Source organism: Bombus affinis, chromosome 3 (genome assembly GCF_024516045.1).
Source record: "Bombus affinis isolate iyBomAffi1 chromosome 3, iyBomAffi1.2, whole genome shotgun sequence".
NCBI lineage: Eukaryota > Metazoa > Arthropoda > Insecta > Hymenoptera > Apidae > Bombus > Bombus affinis.
This window is the reverse complement of record NC_066346.1, coordinates 10276435-10296546: the sequence shown is the minus strand read 5'-3', so window position 1 is coordinate 10296546 and position 20112 is coordinate 10276435. Positions and strand designations below refer to the sequence as shown.

The 20112-nt window shown below is 42.1% G+C and overlaps 1 protein-coding gene and 1 long non-coding RNA gene across 3 annotated transcripts in view; one reads left to right on the top strand and one right to left on the bottom strand.

Moving 5' to 3' along the window:
• Positions 1–20112, top strand: part of LOC126914652 (transcriptional activator cubitus interruptus) — a 146258-nt gene that overhangs the window by 96301 nt on the left and 29845 nt on the right. The gene's annotated exons all lie outside the window — the stretch shown is intronic.
• LOC126914902 (uncharacterized) lies at positions 7211–9536 on the bottom strand. Its single transcript, XR_007709922.1, has 3 exons — positions 8493–9536; positions 7634–7903; positions 7211–7502 (listed from the first exon to the last, which is right to left on the bottom strand). It is a non-coding gene; the product is annotated as an uncharacterized LOC126914902 (long non-coding RNA).

Genomic DNA, 20112 nt, shown 5'->3' with positions numbered 1-20112 from the left:
TCCGCGTTAATTGCCAGACACCTCTCGTGTTTTCCCGGGCTTAATGACCAGCTGAACACCTTCCACGTTCGTTGCTTTCCGTATGGGTACTCACATACGAATTCTTCACGACCAAGCTGTAAAACCAGCCAGGGTTGCTCCCCGAGTCCTCTCACCTGCTCCCGAAAATGTGAACGTGAAAAAAGTTTGGAACTTGGTTAATTGTCGAAGGAACATTAGTCCAGGCCGAGGGTAGACTTTTATGGTCCGAGGACACCGTTGGTGGTTTCTTCCATGGATTATCTTTGTATGTATTGGTCAACCCTTCGAATTCGACTTTCTACGGTACTCTCTTTCTTTTTTTATGTTATCCTCGCACGGCGCAGTGCGAAACACCTGCTGCAGTAGGTTTTATATATGAAGACTATACGAGCAAAACGTGATGACAAGTCACACTTTTCGGTTTTACAATTTAATTTTATGTGATTAAAAATTGTTCGGATCAAATATGTAATTTCGTTGACATCCTGAATACATGGAGAATTATTATTTTTTATTATTTTTATCATTATGGTTCTTAGAAAATGTCATGCATTTATATAACAGGTCCCCCCTGTTGTATCTTTGTACTAAAGTATTTATCTTCTAGCAATTAACATAAAAATTAGGAAATCATAATTATCATTCTTATATCATATTCACCGACTCAATCTATAATTCAGTAAAAAAAACTCATATTTATAATTAAGACACAAGGAAAAGACATTCAGACCACTTTTTTTTCTCAGAACAGAATTTGAATTATGTATGAATGACTTTCGATTATACCTAGAACCATCTTGAAATATGTCTTTAAGCTGTCTTGGAATGAATTTCGAATCTCCTTTGATCGTCCTTGAAGTTACCTTTTATTCGCCTGGATTTAACCTTTGATCAACCTCCGATTGACCTTGAAACGAGCTTCGCTTAACCTTGAAAATTACCTTGCATTTACCTCCAATTGACCTTCGATCAACTTCCAAACTACCTTCGAAATGATCCTGGAATTACCTTCGATTAACTCTCAAATGACTTTCATCTACCTTCATCTTTATATTCTATGTCTGCACCCTCCACGGTACTATTTCGCTTCTAATTGCTATCATTACCGTACGACGATTCGTTATTCGATTTTTATGCATCCTTATGCATAACGTTCCTCTATAATCGAAGGAAAGAATGAAATACGATTATTAGCAGATGTAATCGTCGCAGAATCATCGACATAAATCTCAGCTTCTGCCATTCTAATGACGAAACAAAAGCAACGATCGAGCGTCGTGTCCCATGTCGCGTCGCGGTTTTTGCGCGAGCGCGCGAGCGCGATGAGGTGATAATCTTCTTCGCGTGGAAGAAGAGGCCGGAACGCGCGCGAGATTCGATGGCGTTTTTGCGTGCGACTTAGTTGGACGGGAACATCTGCCGGTTCGTATCATAAAGCGACCGGGATTGCCGGGCGTTTCGTAATTACAGAGGAAATGGAAGGGTCTAAATTGTAAATTACGAGTGTACTCTAAAGGGAGGAGGGTTTTAGACGCGTGAAAAAGGAACGGCTTGATCTTAGACGCGGGAACACATATTTTATCCCCGTAATAACACACCAACGGCAAAGTTGACGAACGGAAATTGCGATCGGCTGCGATGAATAATGCGGCACCGTTCCATCGTTTTCGAGGCCAGGCCAAGGGATTTTAAATGTCTTTATTTTTCAAGAACGAACCCTCCGTGTCCCAGGGAAATGTATAAGATAAGTAATGTTCTCGTTCTGTGTATTCTCTAACGTATTTCGTCGTCATTCCGTCTTTACGATGTTTTTCCTTTTTAGGTTGGAAATTCTTCTCTTTTTTCAAGTAGGATTTATTTAGCTTAATTTCTTCGGTTTAATTTCTGGAAGCATTCGTGTGTGGCCCAAGTCACATTCGATATTTTATTTAAACTAGTTTATATTTTCGCATTCAACGAAACTCCTTTATGCTAATACGTTTTGACTAACATTTGAATGACCGAATATTTTGTGGAACCATTTTTTGAGAAGATGCAAAAATATTTCTTCTCGTGTTTCTGTAGAAAAGATACCATATACTAAAATTTAAGATGGATCTTAATGGGTAGAAATATATTTATCATTTAGCCGTATCTGTGACTAATACGAGAATCTGAATAATAATGGTCTTCAAAAATAAAAATTTAAACGACATTTGTAATTGTAGTTGAAGATTCATCTCGAATGCAATTCTTTGCAAAGAAGTACGATCATGATGTATCAAGAGTATGACCCGATATCACAAAACAATGAGTCAATTATTAAAAGACCGCGAAATTTTGAATACAAAAGAAACGAGAATGATTATGTTAATTTGAATCATTTGACATTTGAACGTTGATACTTGAAGAGTTCGTAATTTACGTCGAGTTTTATCTCGTCCGAATGGCGTTTCATGTAAATGAGCCGTGTTTGACAAAACTGTTCGGCAGTGAAACTTGAAGCAGCATGTTAATAAACTCCTTATCATAAGATTCATTGTATCAATCTTGTCCTAACCTTATTTCCCAAAATTTTCCTAATTACACATACTTAACTGAAACGTACAACAACCCATTCAGCATTCAGCACAATGCTCGTCAAACGAGCACCACGATCATCCACCCTTTCAGCATCTTCGCTGACCATCCATTACCCAAACGAGATGGACAATTTTCACGCGTCAATCACTCAGCCACCAATACCATAATTCAAGCTAATTCGTCAATTAACCTCTCGCATGCTCGCTTAACGAACGTACTTCATCCGGCTAATGAACGATTAAATTCCACTAGCTCACCAAAGCGATCGGTAGAAGGTTGGGCGCGATTAAATCGCCGGAGAAACCTCGACAGAAAGAAAGAAAGAAAGAAAGAAAGAGAGAGAGAGAGAGGATCGTGTGCCCATCACTGGCGGTGGTGCTGGTGGTTAGAATCCATGGGGGCCTCACGGTGCCCCGTGGTAACGTGGGTAACTTAATATTCCGGGTAATAAATAAGAGAATGCGGCTCTGTCCGCCCCACAAAAAACCCCCTGCGGGCCAAAGAGCAAGACGCCTACGCTTCTCGTAGTACCCACAATCCGGTCCGCGGCCCTTCTACCTCACCTCGTCGTTTCTGGGTCCACAAGCACACGGTCCTCCCCACTCTGAACCCTTCAGTCGCGCGGTACGAAAAGTTTGTGGGCCTGTCTTAACCTCCCGTGGCCCTCACGCTCAACACCCGAACGTTATCCGGCCAAGGCATCGCGTAATTAAGTTATTACGCTCGCGGGGAACTCGTCCTACTGCTCGTGTGTTCAAATCTCTCCCCTTGAAGAGGAGAGGGGGAGTAGCGACTCTTTGACGTATGAATTTTGAGATATCGGCTCATAGACGCATGTGGACGGTGTGGAGCAAGCGATGTTTGCAGAAGGCAAGTTGGCACTTTGTGGCGGAGGTTCGTTTGATGGAGATAATTGGATGAAGAGATTGGAGTAGAGATGAAGGTAATGGTTGGTTATAGTAAAAGGATGGTTAATCAGAGGAAGAGCGTTTCTATATATCGTATCGTTGTTTCAACGATGTTCCTACGGTAAATCATTTGCGAATCGCCCTTTTTACTTGCAATCTTCGACTTGGTCTAACGAAGCGGATTGGGTGGAAAAATGAAAAATTCGGGGTTAGAATAGAATTAGAGAGAGAGAGAGAGAGAGAGAGAGAGAGAGAGAGAGAGAGATTTGGTGAGAATGGAAGATGATAGTAAATTCTTGGTGAAGGTATTAGATTCGTGTTTGGCACCGTTCTGAAGTGAATGTATCTGTTAGTGTTTGCTAAGAGCATCGAACTCTTGGTGATAGAGTCAGATTGACGGTACTTGTCAAATTTTTGAACGTGTAACGGATTCTCCAAACTGTGTAAATGAACTTTATAGAGGAAAGGAAGGTAAGGTTGATGGTAAAGAAATCACTTGATTCTCCTTCGATTACCAAAAATTGAAATTGAAATAAATCGCTTAAGTGTCGTGCATCGAACATAGATCGTAAACGTTCCTAACGTCATAAACAACGTCAGGGAAGATTCTGTGAACGAGTATACACCGGCTTCAGAATGTTGTACTCTTCCTTGGGTTCTACAGTCGATCTTCGTCCCTTGCTTCGTAGATTGCGGCCCGTAGGCCACGGCGTGTGTGCCCCTCGCTGATCTTGCTCTCTCTCTCCTTGCGTTTCTTCTTCGCTTCTCTCGATGCTACCCGGACAATCAGCACGGCGGAGACTAAAGGGGGAAGCTGTATCGTGCAGCAAGGATCTAAATTGATTTTAGATCCCGAGGACCGATTGGGCCGCGGCAAGAGTAGCCCCGCGTTAATTAAGAGTGTCCGTGCTGCCGTCTCAATAAACCTACGGATCCTTGAATTACGGAATTATGACGGGAGCCGATGATGGTAGCCCCTATCGCGGATCTTTGCTCGCGGTGCTTCCGTATTACGGAACGGCCCTGGCCGCCAGGCTTATTACCGGTTTCCCAAACACCAGCCTCCACATCGAACCATCTTTTTTCAAGTCATTACATCAACCTGATCGAGATCGATAAATCTACTCCGTGATAACAATTTTTACACTTAAGGGATTGGAGATCGGTGAAAAAGCTCGTAAATTTTATATATACATTTTATCCTCGAAAGACACGGAGCTGAAGAAAATATTTACAAAGATTCTTATTCGCGAAAATGTGGCCGACCATAGAAAATATTCGCCAAGAATTTTTACTCTCCCAGGGATGAACGATCAGAGAGAAAATTCGCACGAATTATTATCCGAAACACGAGGAGTCAAGGCAAGGACTTTTATTTCAAGAAACTAGCGCATCGAAGGAGGAATTTTTAAAAGATCTTACTCCAGAAAACTTCGCTACTTAGTCGTACGTCGCGCGATACACTTCTCTATACTGCTCTCCGAAAGTCCAAACATAGAAAAGGAAAGTTGTATTTTTTGCAGTGTTCCAGAGAAACGGAGGAGTAGAGAACCAGGTGTATATATATATACATATACGCTCTACTCGCACTAAGGTCGAAATACAAAGCAAAAAGAGGCGGAGGCTGGCACAGCGAGGGGACCAGGGTTCGCAGCCTGTTTCGGTCGTTCATAAATCCTCCACCTTGGATCCAACCTGCCTCCATCCCCCTTCCCACCCTCCCCCTCCCCTTAGCCGGGTTCCCCTTGGCCCTGTTGCACGCACACGCGCACGCAGACAGGCAGAAATTTAGTCGCGCGCGCACACCGATCTCTTCTCCTTACGTTCTTATCCAATTTCTTATCCCTCTCCTGGCTCCTCCACCCACCCTTCCCCGTTTCACGACCGCGCCATTATGCTTCTCGTCCCTTCATTTGTTTCCCGGTTTCTCCCTGTCGGAGCACCCTTTTTCTCCGAGCCACACAGAATAAGAGGGGTAGGGAGGGGGGAGACACAAGGGGGAAGCAGGTCACCCACGCAGATTTAATATGGAATCGCGTAAACACGCGGTTTCCCGCAAACGAATGGCTGGGAACAAAGACTGGGATTGGTCGTTTGTGGGCTGGATGAAAGGGGAATTGTATATGGTGTAACGTTTTGCTGGCTGAATGTTTTCAATGGTGTCATCGCTCAGTGACGAGTTAATTTTATATTGGATTATACAGTTTTTGGGTATATCGAGATGTTGGAAGAGGATGAGAGATTAGCGTGTACAGTTCCTCTTGTAACTATTAAGGCAACTATCGAGACTTTTGAAGTTTCAAAGATTTTTATCGTTGTTTCTATAATGACAAAACAATCGTGTATTAGGTTATTTCATTTTTTGATTGGAGCGATTTAATACTTAATTGTTTATTGTATTTTTTATATCAGTCGTGACGTACATATTTATAACCCTTAAAAAATTATTTCGCTAAAAATTCGATTGACATCGTTGTTCGAATCTCTTCGTAACCTCACAACCCCAAAATTCAACAAATCCGCAGAAGAAATCTTCCCTCTAATTATTCCCTAACCTGCGAATATTGTACCTTCCTAATCTCACATTCCCTTCACCAGAATGCACGTACAGTTCTGTGCATTCCGCATTGCGAGGAAGACGAGGAAGCACGGCATCAGCATGGATCCTGTGCGTCAGGATGCGAGTTAATCGGAGATGTGGTCGAGAGGGAGAGTGATCTAGAGTGGCCCTAAAGCGTGCGACTGATGCGCGCACTTGCATGGCATGCCGCGGGAATTGTAAATAGTGTAGGCATCGGAGGACCGTGCAGAACATGGAACGAACCACAGCGAAACGAAACAAACCTATGGAGGCGAAGGAGGAACGATATAGGAGACCAAAAGACGAAGGCGAAAGAAAAGATGAAGAAAGAGATGGACGACAAAGAAGAAGAAGAAGAAGCGGGACAGGACAGAGCCAGGCCGGCGGCGCTGGGCTGCGCGTGTATCCGCCCACGTAATCTTGATTGTCGACACACCTCCACCTCCACCACCTTCTACCACGAAATGCACCCACACACGTGTACACATTCCCTGCGTGTATGATATCCTCTCTTTACACAAACGAACGAGCCTGTGGGCACCTATGCGCTGTCCGGCTGCAACCTGTGCGCGATCGTACACACCAGGGGCGGATCAACCCTGGACGCGCGCGTTTTGCCTCGCTTGCTCGCTGTAAAGTATCCTCTCTAATTGAATGCGCTCGATGGCGCGTCGTGTAATTTAGTCGGGTCTTTATGATGCCCCTTTCCGCGGCGCGTACGGGGGTGGAGCCCCCAAGGGGTCGAGCTTGAGACGTTTGGGAAACGAGCCAGCTCCGAGACCGTCTCTTTGGTTCCTTAACCGTACTATTGGCGATTCTGATGGGAAACGAGTGGAGTCGAGGCACTCGGTTTTTAGGAATTCCAATTTTTGCAGGGTAGGAAATTTTAAGTTGATGCACGATATTGAAGAGATTGGGAGTTTAAGGTGTTTTATGATATGTGTGAATTATGTGTTATCTTTGGACATAGGGGCCATTGTTTTTTTTTCTTTTTAAGTCCTTGTGACGTTAGGTGGAACTGGTTCGATATCCTCTTTAATCTTATTATACCTACATCATGCGTATTCTTCTACGCTATAACTTATAATATCAGAGAACTGTTTACGTCACTGGTTGAAGGAAAAGATTAAAAGAAATATAATGGTAATTGCACGTGTTACAATATGTCAATACAGAAATATCACAATCGTTATTGGCTGTGAAAAACAGTTCTATACAACACCCTCCTATCTTTCATAGTCACCTCTGCTCGTTCTCCTTCGTTAATTAGTCCCCTTATTCATCTTCAAGCTGCAGAACGTCGTCCACCAATCTTCGAATCCTTCAACCACCTTCCTCGTTCTCCGTTAAAAAACCGTTCGCTCCCATAGTTTGCTCTCCTCATTCTTCCATCGTTAATTGGTCTCATAGTTAATTCGCCGTCAGGTTCGCTGAAAAGCAACGACGCGTCAACTTCGATATAATGATCGGTCGTGTGTTACTATCGAGTCCCTCTGTTGTGCTCGTTCGTAAAATACGACGAAGCGTGTGGAACGGCTCGTGGTAACTAGATATTACTCACCTTTCAACGTGATCGCTCGTTACTTGCTCGATCGGCCAGGTTTCAGGTATTAGTCTGACTATTCGAAGGCGTCCATTCATGCACCGCGAAACGATCAACCGCGTACGAATACGAAGATCGTGTGGCGCAAGCTAATCGCGCTAATTAGTCGCTGTTCCACGCTGATCCGTTGAATAAATCAACCGGCTTTACGAGCGGCCAGACGGTTCGGTTGACCGTTCAACGAGGGAAAAATGGCCGATCACGATGCAGGAGCGTTCGATTCGCTTGCTTTCTGGAATTTAAACGACCCAAAAGGACTCTGTATTGGATTCGATACTGCTGCCTTTAAAAAATGTTACGAAACATATTACATTTATTTGTGACGTGTACACATGGTTTCTCGAGAATTGCTGGAATTTCTTGACAGCTATATTATAAGTTACTGGTAGAGGAAAGAGGTTGAGAACATTTATAAGAACATGGTAAATTGAATTACATTACAGACATTTACTTTTCGCACTATCGAGTTCGATACGAGCGGCTGTTAGTAGGAAGTTGAAGTCGTTCTTTTGCAATTCGATTTACGGCAGTTGCACCTTTTGATTGGTATCACTTAAATTGCTTTAATTATCATTAATATATTGTAATCTGTTCTGCATATACAATTTTCTCAGGCAAATAAGAAATAATTACTTGCATTAATAAATTTGTTTCTGAAAACGTTACTGTTATTCCACGTTCTAATAGTACCAACATAATCTTCTTCACAATCTATTCAACCTATTCGTCAACCAATTCTAGTACCACTTAAAAAAATATTTGAACGCTTCCTTATTTTCGACAAAATAAAATTTCTTAGAACATGTAACGATATCACTTATATCCTTCCACCCACTCTGTGCAGTACTTCATAAACTCGTTCCACGAAACGATCCCTCCTTCGATCATCCATCAGCACTACACAATCACCAATTCAGCTCAACTCAGAAGCAACAAAAGATACACGCCGATACTTTCAGTCGTTTCACTCTTAAATACAATATCTCTTGCTTATTTTCAGCAAAACAGAGTTTCTGACAATGTATAAGAATATGTCACTTGCACCAACTTAACGCAGTACTTCAACGAGTCAACTCGCCAAAACAATTAACCTTCTCGAACCACCCACCTCCGCTATACCAACTAAGCAACAACCATCAGTCCAGCCCAAAAGAAGCAGCGCAAACACACCGACAATTCCTGCCATTTCGATTCACCGTGCGGGTCGCGTTTCGCGTCTCCAAGAACTGGTCCAATGATACGCCAACGTTATCCGGCTATCATCTCGTGCCTCCTCCCTCTCCGTACGACTCACGGGATAAATTCATGAGCGCGATGTCCTCGCGAGCGGCCTCGAGGAGCCGGCCATGTAAATGTAAAGAGGGGCTTCTCGCGAGAGGAGCGAGCGCGAAGCGAACGAGCCGAGTGCAGCATTTTATTAGCGCGACCACGACGGGGGTAGGTGGATCGAGAGGAGGCGAGGGAGGAAGAAGAGGAAGAAGGAGGACGATGGCGAAGAGACGAAGGAAGAGATCGAATGAGTTGGAGGCGGAGGAGAACGGGGGAATGTTGTAAGCTCGCACTCGCGTCGACCTTGCTTCGCGCGAGCACACGCCGCGCTATTACGACGCTGTTCGCGCTCGCGACGCCCGGCCACGCTGCTTCGTGGGATCCTCGAGGAAATTAACGACGACGCGTCGATCCCCCACCCCCGTAGCCCTGGTCGCTCCTCGCTGTTCCGTTCCTCCAGCACACGCGATCCTCATGCCTTCGAACTCGTTTCGAGAGATCCTTCTTCCAGTCGGTTCTTCGCTAGTGTATGTTCTGCTGTACTCACGTATCGGTGAGAGTGTGTCCCGAGGTGCTTCTGATTGATTTCGCGGTGTTATGTTAGTGAAACGTTGGTTTCGGAGGGTGGCGGGGTGGTTGAAATAGGACGAGTTGCGGGGACGAGGGGCAGAAATTGTTTAACTCTCGGACGGCGGAACTTGAAGTATTCTGACTTATGTAGATATCCGTTATATTGGAAGTTACATTTTTCTGTCATTATTTATCAAATTTACGAGGAATTTTATTGGTTACATAAATTTAGTCATCGCTACAGCTTGGATCTTTACGCGTTTATGGGAAATGCGCAGGATATATGTAATACAGAAAAATATATAGAATATCCAAGGTACTAAAGAGTGAAACGAATCTCTGCCTAAGTTGCCTTTCTTTAGTCGCACTAGCGAAAATATAAATCGAAATATGAAAGCTTTCCTCGACACACGTTCTATATATGTTTTAGCAATGGTTTAAAAATACAGATAGGATACGTTTGATACGTTTTCGTAGATACTAGATGTGTCTCCGAGGAGAAAGTTGAGTTACGCTGCTGAGACGTCTACACCAAATGTGCATGACATTGTGCAACGCACAATGGCTGCATTTTATTCGCGATATTGCCAGTGACCCGAGAGGTTAGGCAACTACGTGTACGTATAAACACGGAGCGATCACGAATTCACAACGAATTCACTTCAATGAATTCACGTTGACGAAAAATTGACGATACTTGTCTGGGAATAAGAAATTCGTGAGGCTCTCAGAAGAACTTAATCCGACGTTGGCGGGTATATAGAGTGCGATGGCAGTCGGGATCGAGGGCAGGGTGACGGGTTTGCCCGGGGTCTCTCTCTCGGTCTGCCAAAAGGAAGAGACGACCGGTAATTTCGCCCGGTCGGAATGAAGCGTGGCGTCCGGGCAAAAAGAGGGCCTGGTCGTTTTATGCCTTGCTCGCACCGTGTTGTACATTAGGCTGTAGGTGTGCGTACACACCGGTGGGGATAGAAAAACGAGCGGGTCCGATGGGGCCCGCGGAGGTGACGCGGAGAAAGAGAACCCAGCGAGAACCAGCCGAGAAGGTAATTGTACGAGGCAATCACGGCCACGTTACAGCGTTCTGCCTAAAAAGCGTGACAAAACGTAGCGGCTTCTTCAATTTGGAGAGAAATAGCAGAGCGAGGGGAGGAAGGGCATAACTAAAATCTTCATCGTTTCCGACCACGAGGGCGAAACTTTCGACGAGGCGAAACGTCTCGGGCAAAAAGCGATTCGATTCGAACGATCGCGTATCGAGCAACGGGGTGAATGGGATTAATGAAACGAGTGTTTTTCTCCTGGATCGCTATTTTTTTCTTTCTGCTTCTTCGAGACGTTGTATCATCTTTTGTTGCGTTCGTTGAAGGGGAATTACGTGAGCGATTTGGAAATCGATTTCTTGTATGCACAGGGGTGATTGAAAGAGTTTTTTGTTTTTGGAATTTGACATGGTTTCTGCTTGAGTGGACATTCGGCTTTTGTTTGGACGTGGGTGAAAGTCTCGTGGGACGATGAGTTTAGTGGAAGTCCGTTTATTTGGACTTATTGAGCAAATGGTTTGTTCGCTATGAGTTTATTGATTATTCCTACTATTCTGTAATTTCGCAGGATTTTTACAGTAGTTTTGCTTGAACATTACGAAATAATTCGTCCAATGTCGTATGCGGTGTATATGATCATTGCAAATTCATACAATCTTATTTTTCAAACTAGGTATAGATTACATTAATATTTCATGTACACCTTTTATCTTGTCTTTAAAATGCTCTTAATTGGTCCTCTTCTCATATAAGACCTTACACTTCATACAAACACTTTCACGACTGACAGTAACATAGCCAAATTACCAAATGCACATGTCTGATTACTATCAAAAATCTCGCTTAGCACTTATATCACTTACCACGTTGCTTCTTCAGTTCCCTCGCTACAAAGCGATCTCGATATCTAATAACCATCGATGCAACTCTGTCCAGCTGAAAAAGAAAAAGGAAGATGAAAAAGCCAACCACGAGAAGCGTGACCATGGTGAGAAACGTTGGTCCACAGCCACCCGTCGAGTTCGGCATTAGCTTCATTACCGAAAGGTCAGCCGCGACACTTTCTGACCTTCCTTTTCGAAGCTCCTTCGGAGATAACGAGCGACTCGGCAAGAGGAGGCCATCGAGAGTCATCGATGGCCCCGAGAAACTCAAGCAAGAGAGAGAAAGTTAGAGTAAAGCAGAGAGAAGCGGAGAGTCGGTTCCTCTGTGCCGGTAAACGACCTTCGGTTCTCCTCTGGTTCCAACTTCTCTGTCCGAGCGTCAATAGAGTCATTAGTCACGGCCCTCGGTGTACCCACGATATTCGTTCCTCCTCTACCTGGGGCCTGTCCCTCCTTCGACCCCTCTTTTCCTCTCCATCTTCTTTCGCCGCTGCCACGAAGAGAGAACTTGCACGCCGCGCCGCTCTGTCTCGTCCCTTTTTCATCTCCACGGATCGTTACTTCCCACACGGCACGGAATGTCTCTCGACGATGTGTCCTGGCTATTCTTCGGCAACGTCTTAACGCGTTGCGCAAATATTGAGTCAATTCCGGAGATCGGATAGGGTGTGATTGTTGCCGATGAGAGGCGAGAGGAGGTGGAGAGTTTGTGATTTATCGTGGGATCACGAAATGGGATTGTGTGATCTAACAACTAGGCTTTTTGTGTATTTGCTTGGGTCTGGAAAGTGGCAGTCGTGATTCCACGATCGAAAGTTTAGGTTCTTTAAAAAGGTAAGGTCGTTCAATCGACTGGCGATGTTACACCTTAACAATTTTTTACATTTTCGAAAGTTTTTATTATTTTTATGATGTTGAAGTCTATTGACGTGATTAAAGGATACAGCAGCAACTCTAATCCTAATGTTGTATCATTTCGTGTGTTAGATCTTGTATTTTTGTGTTTACCGGAAACATATTAAGTTGAATTATAATTATAATATAGCGTATAGTGAAAGTATAAGGACTTAGTTCTAGTAGTTCTAGTAGTAAGAACAGATCGGTATTATTTTAAACAAATAAGATAAAAATCGTGCGAATAATAATCCTCGCTAGCGAAAGTAATAATTGGTTAACGGATTGAAATGAATCGACCGGTGTTACGAATAATAAAGTATGATCTAAAGGACAAAGTACTTAATCTCGGGTTAGAAAGTAAGCGGAGGCTATTAGACATGAAGGATTTTCGTCATAGTTCCACAATGTTCCAAGCAGCGTATAATATCGAATCGCGATAAAAGTATTACCACATAAACTATGTGAATCCCAATTGTTTTGCCACGCAAGATTTATCGTGTTGATATGCATAGCTGGTACGAGATATCAATCATCGAACACAGTAAACAAGCATTATTATATGGCAGCTGCTGACAATAACCGACAGCCCAAGGGTCTGACGTAGCTTCATAAATTCCATATCGAATCCTTCTCTGACTCGTGTTGAACTTCTTATAAAGGACATATTCTCTTCCACTTTATATAATGTCACAAAAGAACGAAAATATAAAATCTTCAGCCCCTCTTAAGTAATTCTCCATTATATACATACATATAATTATACATCTTAGTTTAATACAGACTATATTAATTTAGAGATAGGAAATATAATTAATTCCTATCGGTTAACATGATCGATATAGCATGATCGCAGAACATACTCGATTAATACGTTCATCTAATATGAAAAAGCAACAACGTTAAATACGACGTTGCCTTGCAATTATCCTTCTAAAGAAATTAATACACATTTAAATCCTAAACGTTAATAAACACCCTTCGTCGTCGCCCTAATCACCACTACAACAAAACACTCTTAATTGGCGGGCACAAACAACCAATTTAAAATCAATCCCCGCATGCGCAAGAAGAAAACGATAACACGACGCCACGTAGAAGGAAAAGCCACGTCCTCGAGTCGCAGTCGAATCCTCGCCTACAGGGCGGAACGTTTTCCAGCGCGATCCCGCGGCCGATGAATAATTCACCGTGTACCGCGCGACGTTTTTGCGCACGAATTACTTCATTAGAGGCAAGCAGTCGCATCCTGTCGTGGCGACAGAAGCGTACGGTTGCCTGTCCTGCATGTCGATTTTAACCGAAACCTGAAAAGGAATAAGGCGACAAAGAGCCGGTAAGGTTTTCTATGCCGTGAAACCGAGCCGGGGGTGTATACCGTACACCCGTCACGTATCCATCCAGCGTAGGATCCCTGAAAAACCACCGAACGGTAGTCGAATCTCGCGTGTAAATCGGCCGCGAGGAACGAGTCACCCTCTTCCCGACGTCACGTCTCTGACGAGCGGATCATCGTTAATTAGGGGAAAAGCGTGGCCGGTGATTTAAGGGGCCGTTTGATCAGCACGCGAGAGGAAAGCCTTGGGGCGCCATGGACATAAGCCAGAAGGGACCAACGGGTGCCTCCGTTCCATTGGTAATTGAGAAAAATTAGTTTTCCGACGCTTTTCGCGCCGTGATCGCGCGAAGTTTAATTAATCACGCGTGATACGCTCTTGAGAATGTTAATTAATCACGAGGGACGTGCCGCTTTCGGAAATTTGCTTGCGGATTTGTGGACGTATAGGAATTTTAATTCTTTTATTTTTTGCTGTAAAATGATTTACGGCATAAGAAGTTGCTATTTCTTGGTTTATGGAAGAAAGTGGAATTTTCTGATCTGCAGCTGTAGGAAGTGAAATTTTTTGATTTACACTGGGAGCAATTGGAGTTTCTTGGTTAGCGGTGGAAAAAGTTGGAATTTTTTTATTTTTCGATGTAAGAATCGATACTTGTTGGTCTGCGACCTAAAGAATTGGAATCTTTCGATTTGCGAAGGTGGAATTTGAGAAGGAGGAATCGGTATGTTTTCGGTTCAGAATGGAAAGAATTGAGATTTTCTAGCTTGCGATAAGAGAAATTGAAATATTTTAGGTTACTGAATTTATTTGATTGAATTATTTTATTTTCATCCTTTTTTTTATCTGTATGAAATATCACGTAGTTTCGGATCGATTCTTATATTCACAAAAATAACAGAAGAAAGGAAAAGCAGAAAGTTTTCAACGAAGATCTTCGAGAGCGCTCGTCGTTCGTAACTGCAAGGGTTAGAAGAAACGATGGCAGGGAGAGGCGCGATAAATCCAGCGGGTGGCGCGATAAATTTCTTTCGCGAAAACACAAAAAGCGCATTAACGTCGCATCTCCGCGACAAGACAGGTAAGCTGCGTCATTCGTAGAGGAACTGCTAATGGCCACAATGAAAAAGGAAAAAGGAGCCTTCACTGATCGCTCATTTAATCCCAAAAAACTTCTCTGAAAGTGGAATCATTGGGAGCAAGTTACTCCTCTTTTTCCTTAATCGATCGTGTTACTCGTTTATGTTCGTTATAATTTCTTCATATACCGATCGTTCCTCAAATTGGACAAGATTCGTTTCAGAGTCAGTAAAATGAAGTTTCAACTTTATATCGTAATCGTTATAGGCTAAATATGCAAAGTCAAGTTATAATTTTACGTCGTATCCAGTAAGCAATACGTCTGAAACGTAATCTACAAAATAATTGGTAATCGGAAATGATGATTAGCCACGAACAAGTGCCACACAAATCCGCAACTATTTAAAACGACTGCCTGATGCCAGTACGAATGTGTGCGAATAATTTTGTCGAGACGAGAAAACAGAACATCGCCAATTACTCGCCGACGACTTCATCTTCCACATACCGTACAATCGCTGTTTAAACTCGCCAAAAACAAATTTCTCTGGCCAATTAAAACTGACGTATTCCTTTCATTCCACTCACGATCTCTATCAACTGTACGAAATCTTCCAAATCGTATCTATCGACCGATTTAAACCACATAAAACCCTTTATCCACATTATGTTTCACTCAAAGCAATTTCGTGCGTTAAAGGACGCAACAGGTTCTCCTTCCTGGTGATTCGTCGCGTTTTAACACGGACCACGCAGCGGACCTGTGTAATATTAATTCGATATGCTAATCGAAGAAACATTCCAGCGTAACGAGCTCTCGAAACGCGCCATCTCCCCGTGTCTCCCCCTATGAACGAATTCTCCCCCGTGACTGCGTGTATCCGCTTTAAATGAATTAGACTCACGTACTCGCGAGGCGCTACGGAGCGTTCGAATAGCCTATAAATAACGCGCTAGCGCAGAGCGGCGTTAGGCCGGATTTTCAACGAAGGAGCGGCTTCGATCGAGCCGCGGCCACGGCTTGCATATCGATGCCACAGCGACCGTGCACGCGTGTAAATATCTTGATTAACGAGGCCCTCATTTAGCCCTGTCCATGGTGTTCCACGAGGAGAGGGAGGAAAGGGGAGGCCGTTCAGCCGGCCACGAAAACATTGTGGCCAGTTCTCACGAGACGGTCGGGTCGATTAAGGGAATACTTATGGGCCGAGCTGTCGCTCGATGAGTCGTTTACCGAGAGTTGTTGACGAAGAACACGTTTCCTTCGTGCGATTCATTGTACGCCGTGAACGACTTTTTCAGATCAATGTAGAGCTTTCACGCAGGTTTTGCTTCCTTACGTGTAATCCGCAGAGGTTGAAGATTTGGCGGTTTATAAGAAGGATGGTCAGCATAGGGATCGGTTTTTTTTAGATTTATTTGCATTTTACACAGGTTTTGCCTTTTCCGGTGCAGTTTACGGAGGTTGAAGATTTTATTGGTTACGAATGGAATTTGGAAACGAGATTGAACTTTATCAGGGTATATTTTTTGTAAGGAACTTGGTCTTTGTATAGATGTCTTTTTTAGTTGTTATGGGTAGGTTTAAGATTTATTTATTCGGTGTAGTATTAATTATTTGTTAATTTATTATAGGTGAGTCAAAGATTTTCCAGATCATAAGTAGAATTTGGAAACGAGAATAAGGATTAGACGTTTGGAAATGAATTTGGTTCCAACGTGGATTTTGTTATTCGGTTTCTATAATTTGGAGTAGTTGAAGATTTTGTAAGATAGAATTCGGGGATGGGCATAAGGATTAAGTTTTAGATATAGGTCATTAGAAGCTATACGAATGAAATAAGCAATTTATTTTAATCGACTTCAAGTTTAATAGGATATTAAATCAAATTATTATTATCAAACTCTTAATTCAATATTACGTATATATTACAAGTGTAATATTCTCAAAAGTGTAACATCACAGATTACTTCATAATTTGTCTGTAACTAAAGAAGAAAGCTTTTGTCAGGAAGCTCGAAAAGAAGATGAACTCGAGCAGTCGTGAGGAACGCTAAATATAAAGCCTCGCGAATGAACTACGACCCCGTGAAAACGTCGTTTAAAAGACTATATCCGTATGAACGAGGAGAATAACCCCGTGCCACGATGTTTCACGACTTTTCGCGGTAAGAAATTCTCGTGGCGCTTTTCGACGCTCGTTGCGCGAGGCGTCCATGGCATCGTGCCAACCTTGGTGAGATGAATTGCGGACAGCGTCCACGAAATTACCAGAAAATCGCTGAAATTGACGGTGTGCGTTTCCATTAGCGCCACGATCCTAATATCTCCAATATCAACATTCGTATTTCATTAATTATAGAGAAAAAAGATATTAATCTTAACAATCTAATAAGAAAGAAACATTTGTTCATAAAAATTTGCGTGGTAAATCAGTGAAGAATTCTTTCGTAAATCGAATTAATCGATTTCACTGTCTTTCTTCCATTTTGTAATACAAACACGTGATTTATACTCCATTTGCGAAAAAAGAAATTATTTATTTGCAGAAATTTCATTACGAATGTAAGAAAATACCGCTTTTGAAATCTACTCGCTTTTCTCTGCTTTTCAATTTATGAAATTAATTAGAATTACTTATACAATGAAAATAGAAAGGTAGAATATATGTACGCATATCGTATTCTTTCTTTGACAAAAGCCAACATTAATATTGCCGAAAAAACCTGCACATTTCTAACAGTTGTAAAACCAAAAACCTAGTAGTTCGAATGTTAAAACTAACAAAGTTAAATATTCTCTTCAACCTGCGAACTGTTTTAAACATTGTCTGATCACATCAAGCCGATACTACTAACCATCCAATAAACTGCTTAATAACTCAAATTACTATATGCAATAGACACTCTGTGTTAATTGTGTAAAGTTAATTACAATCAATTATATGACGAGGAAGAACGTTTTACCAATATAATCATTCTCTCACGAATTAATAACATCGCAGATGAGCTCCAGCACACTTCACCCACGCACGACACCTGTCGACTGTCATTATACTCAACTGTTTAGAGCGTATACCGCCTCTTCGATCGTTACCAACATTAGTCGATCTATTTCCTCCTTTCTCGACCAGTTTAAATCAAGAATAGATCTCAGTAGCGCGGGTCGAAAAAAAATTTCCTCGCCATTTTCCCCGCCGGATAGTCGGCTCGTTTTCTTTTCGTAGCTGCGTTTGAAGCGCGTGCCGCGTCGTCCATATGGTTTCCTTTGCCTCTCGATCATCCCGTGGCTCACGGAGCCGAGGGAATAAATATCATAACCTGAAACCCCGTGGAAGCGTTAGGCTCCCAACTTAATCCGAGGCAAAGCCGCGAAACTCGTCCCTCGCCGGTGTTGGTGTTTAGTCGTCTCGGGACGGCCGACACTTTGTCAACGCGGGATTTCGCGTCGTTCCACTGATTAGCGAAGCTTCGTCGTATCTTCGTGGAAACTTCTCGTCTACTTGTCTCCTTCGCGACAGAACGGTAGGTACGTGAGAAGTTCGTTTAGTCTTGGTGTTGTTAATCGTGGAAGATTTAGAGAAGATTGATTCCGAAATGGGAGATGAAAGAGATATTTTGGGAGTTTAATTTTAATTGAGAAATTAGCTTTGGATGTTAGAAGAATTTTAGAATCACTGGACCGTATATCTATTCAGAGATATTTTATTATTCGTTCGCATTTAACGTTGTTTACTGCCTACCTTAACGAAGAGTGCTCTACATTGAAAATAGTAGTGTTTAAATTTGATAGCTTCGTGATTAATTTGTGAATGATTACGTACTCCTTTAGGAGTTAAAATTGACGTAATAAAATCGTCTTGTCTTCGACTTCCAAATTATTTTGATGTTCTGCAGTTTGTGGAATCTGACATTTTCATGCAAGTCTTGAGAACTTGAAACTCTGCTAAGAGTATTGCAAGTATAGGAACTGTGGAGATTTTGAAACCATATAATTGAAGGTTGCAATATTAAATATTTCGAATTGTTTCAAAATTTTATACTTTGGAGATAAATGGTATTGGCCATTTCTAAATCCGAGAACTTTTTTCTAGCGAATATTCATATTTCTTCAAAATAAATTATAATTTTCCAAGACATATAAAGCGCTCTTTAAAGTAATAAAGGACTATTGAAACGCTGGAACTGATGAATCAGCAGAACAGAGCGGGAAACCAAAAAATTCCAAGAACTTTCGTTCGAATCCTGTTTCCTTTTCGACAAGCTCTCCGTTTTACGAAACGGCAGGGAAACCCGGCAGATGTTCCTGAACAGCGCTTCGCTCGCCTCATTACCACGAGTCGCGTTAATGAGCTTGTGACCCTTAATACTTCACCCGGCTTCCCTTCTTTTTCTGCTGGTCGAACATAAACCGACTAAGACGTAACGAAGGTCGTGATAAATACCGGATTATCTGCAAAAATAAGTCAGAACGTGCGTTGAACTCGCTAATAATTCCTTTTTTATCAATTAAAATCAATAATAATATACTACTTTTTATTCTGCCTCCGTCATATAAAGACACGAAGATTGCGAACTTTAAATATGTAATTAGACAAAATTATTGTAATTACGATTCAAGTGGAGGAGAAATTGGCTAAGAAAATATATTCTATTTAAATTTTGTGTTGCACTTTTTGTACATACGATAAATCGTTAAATAACTTGGGTTATTCGATTGGAATTATTCTTGGAACTTGCTGGAACTTGAATTGAAGGAACACTTTCATTTAGTTTTTCATCTCTCTTTTATCTTCTATCTTTTGTTTTCCATTACATTTGGAGAAAGATGAAATATTATTTTAAATACCATAAATTTAAGTATTCCTAAATATAAATATTTTCTAAAAAGTAGCAAATCTGTCTTTCTATTTTTAATTCTAAAGTATAAAATTGAAATTGAATTAAAGTACAAATTTGAAAAGCAAAATTTGTTGTACTTTTGCCAGTAACGTCGAAACATTACTTTTTACACGTTTCAAAGAGTTAATATAATTTCCATGTCGATATCCTTGATAAAATTAATATCAGCGAATTAGTTTTAGCGGAAAATTTCTCATAGCAATGGAGAAGAAAGAACCAGGGAAAGGAGTCGTCGAAGGCCGAAGGAATTTCAAGAAGAAGCCAGCCTTGCTGGCAGACGGGCCGTAGATAAAGATAGATGCGTCGGTTTCCGGCGTGACGAGTTAACGACTCGAGTTTTATCTGTCGGTCCTCCCTCCGTGTCCCTTGTTCCTCGCCGACTTTCAGGCCTGGAAAGCGCGGAAAGGGAGAGGAACAGCGAGAAGAACTCCGAAAGAGAAATTAATAATAGCTTAATT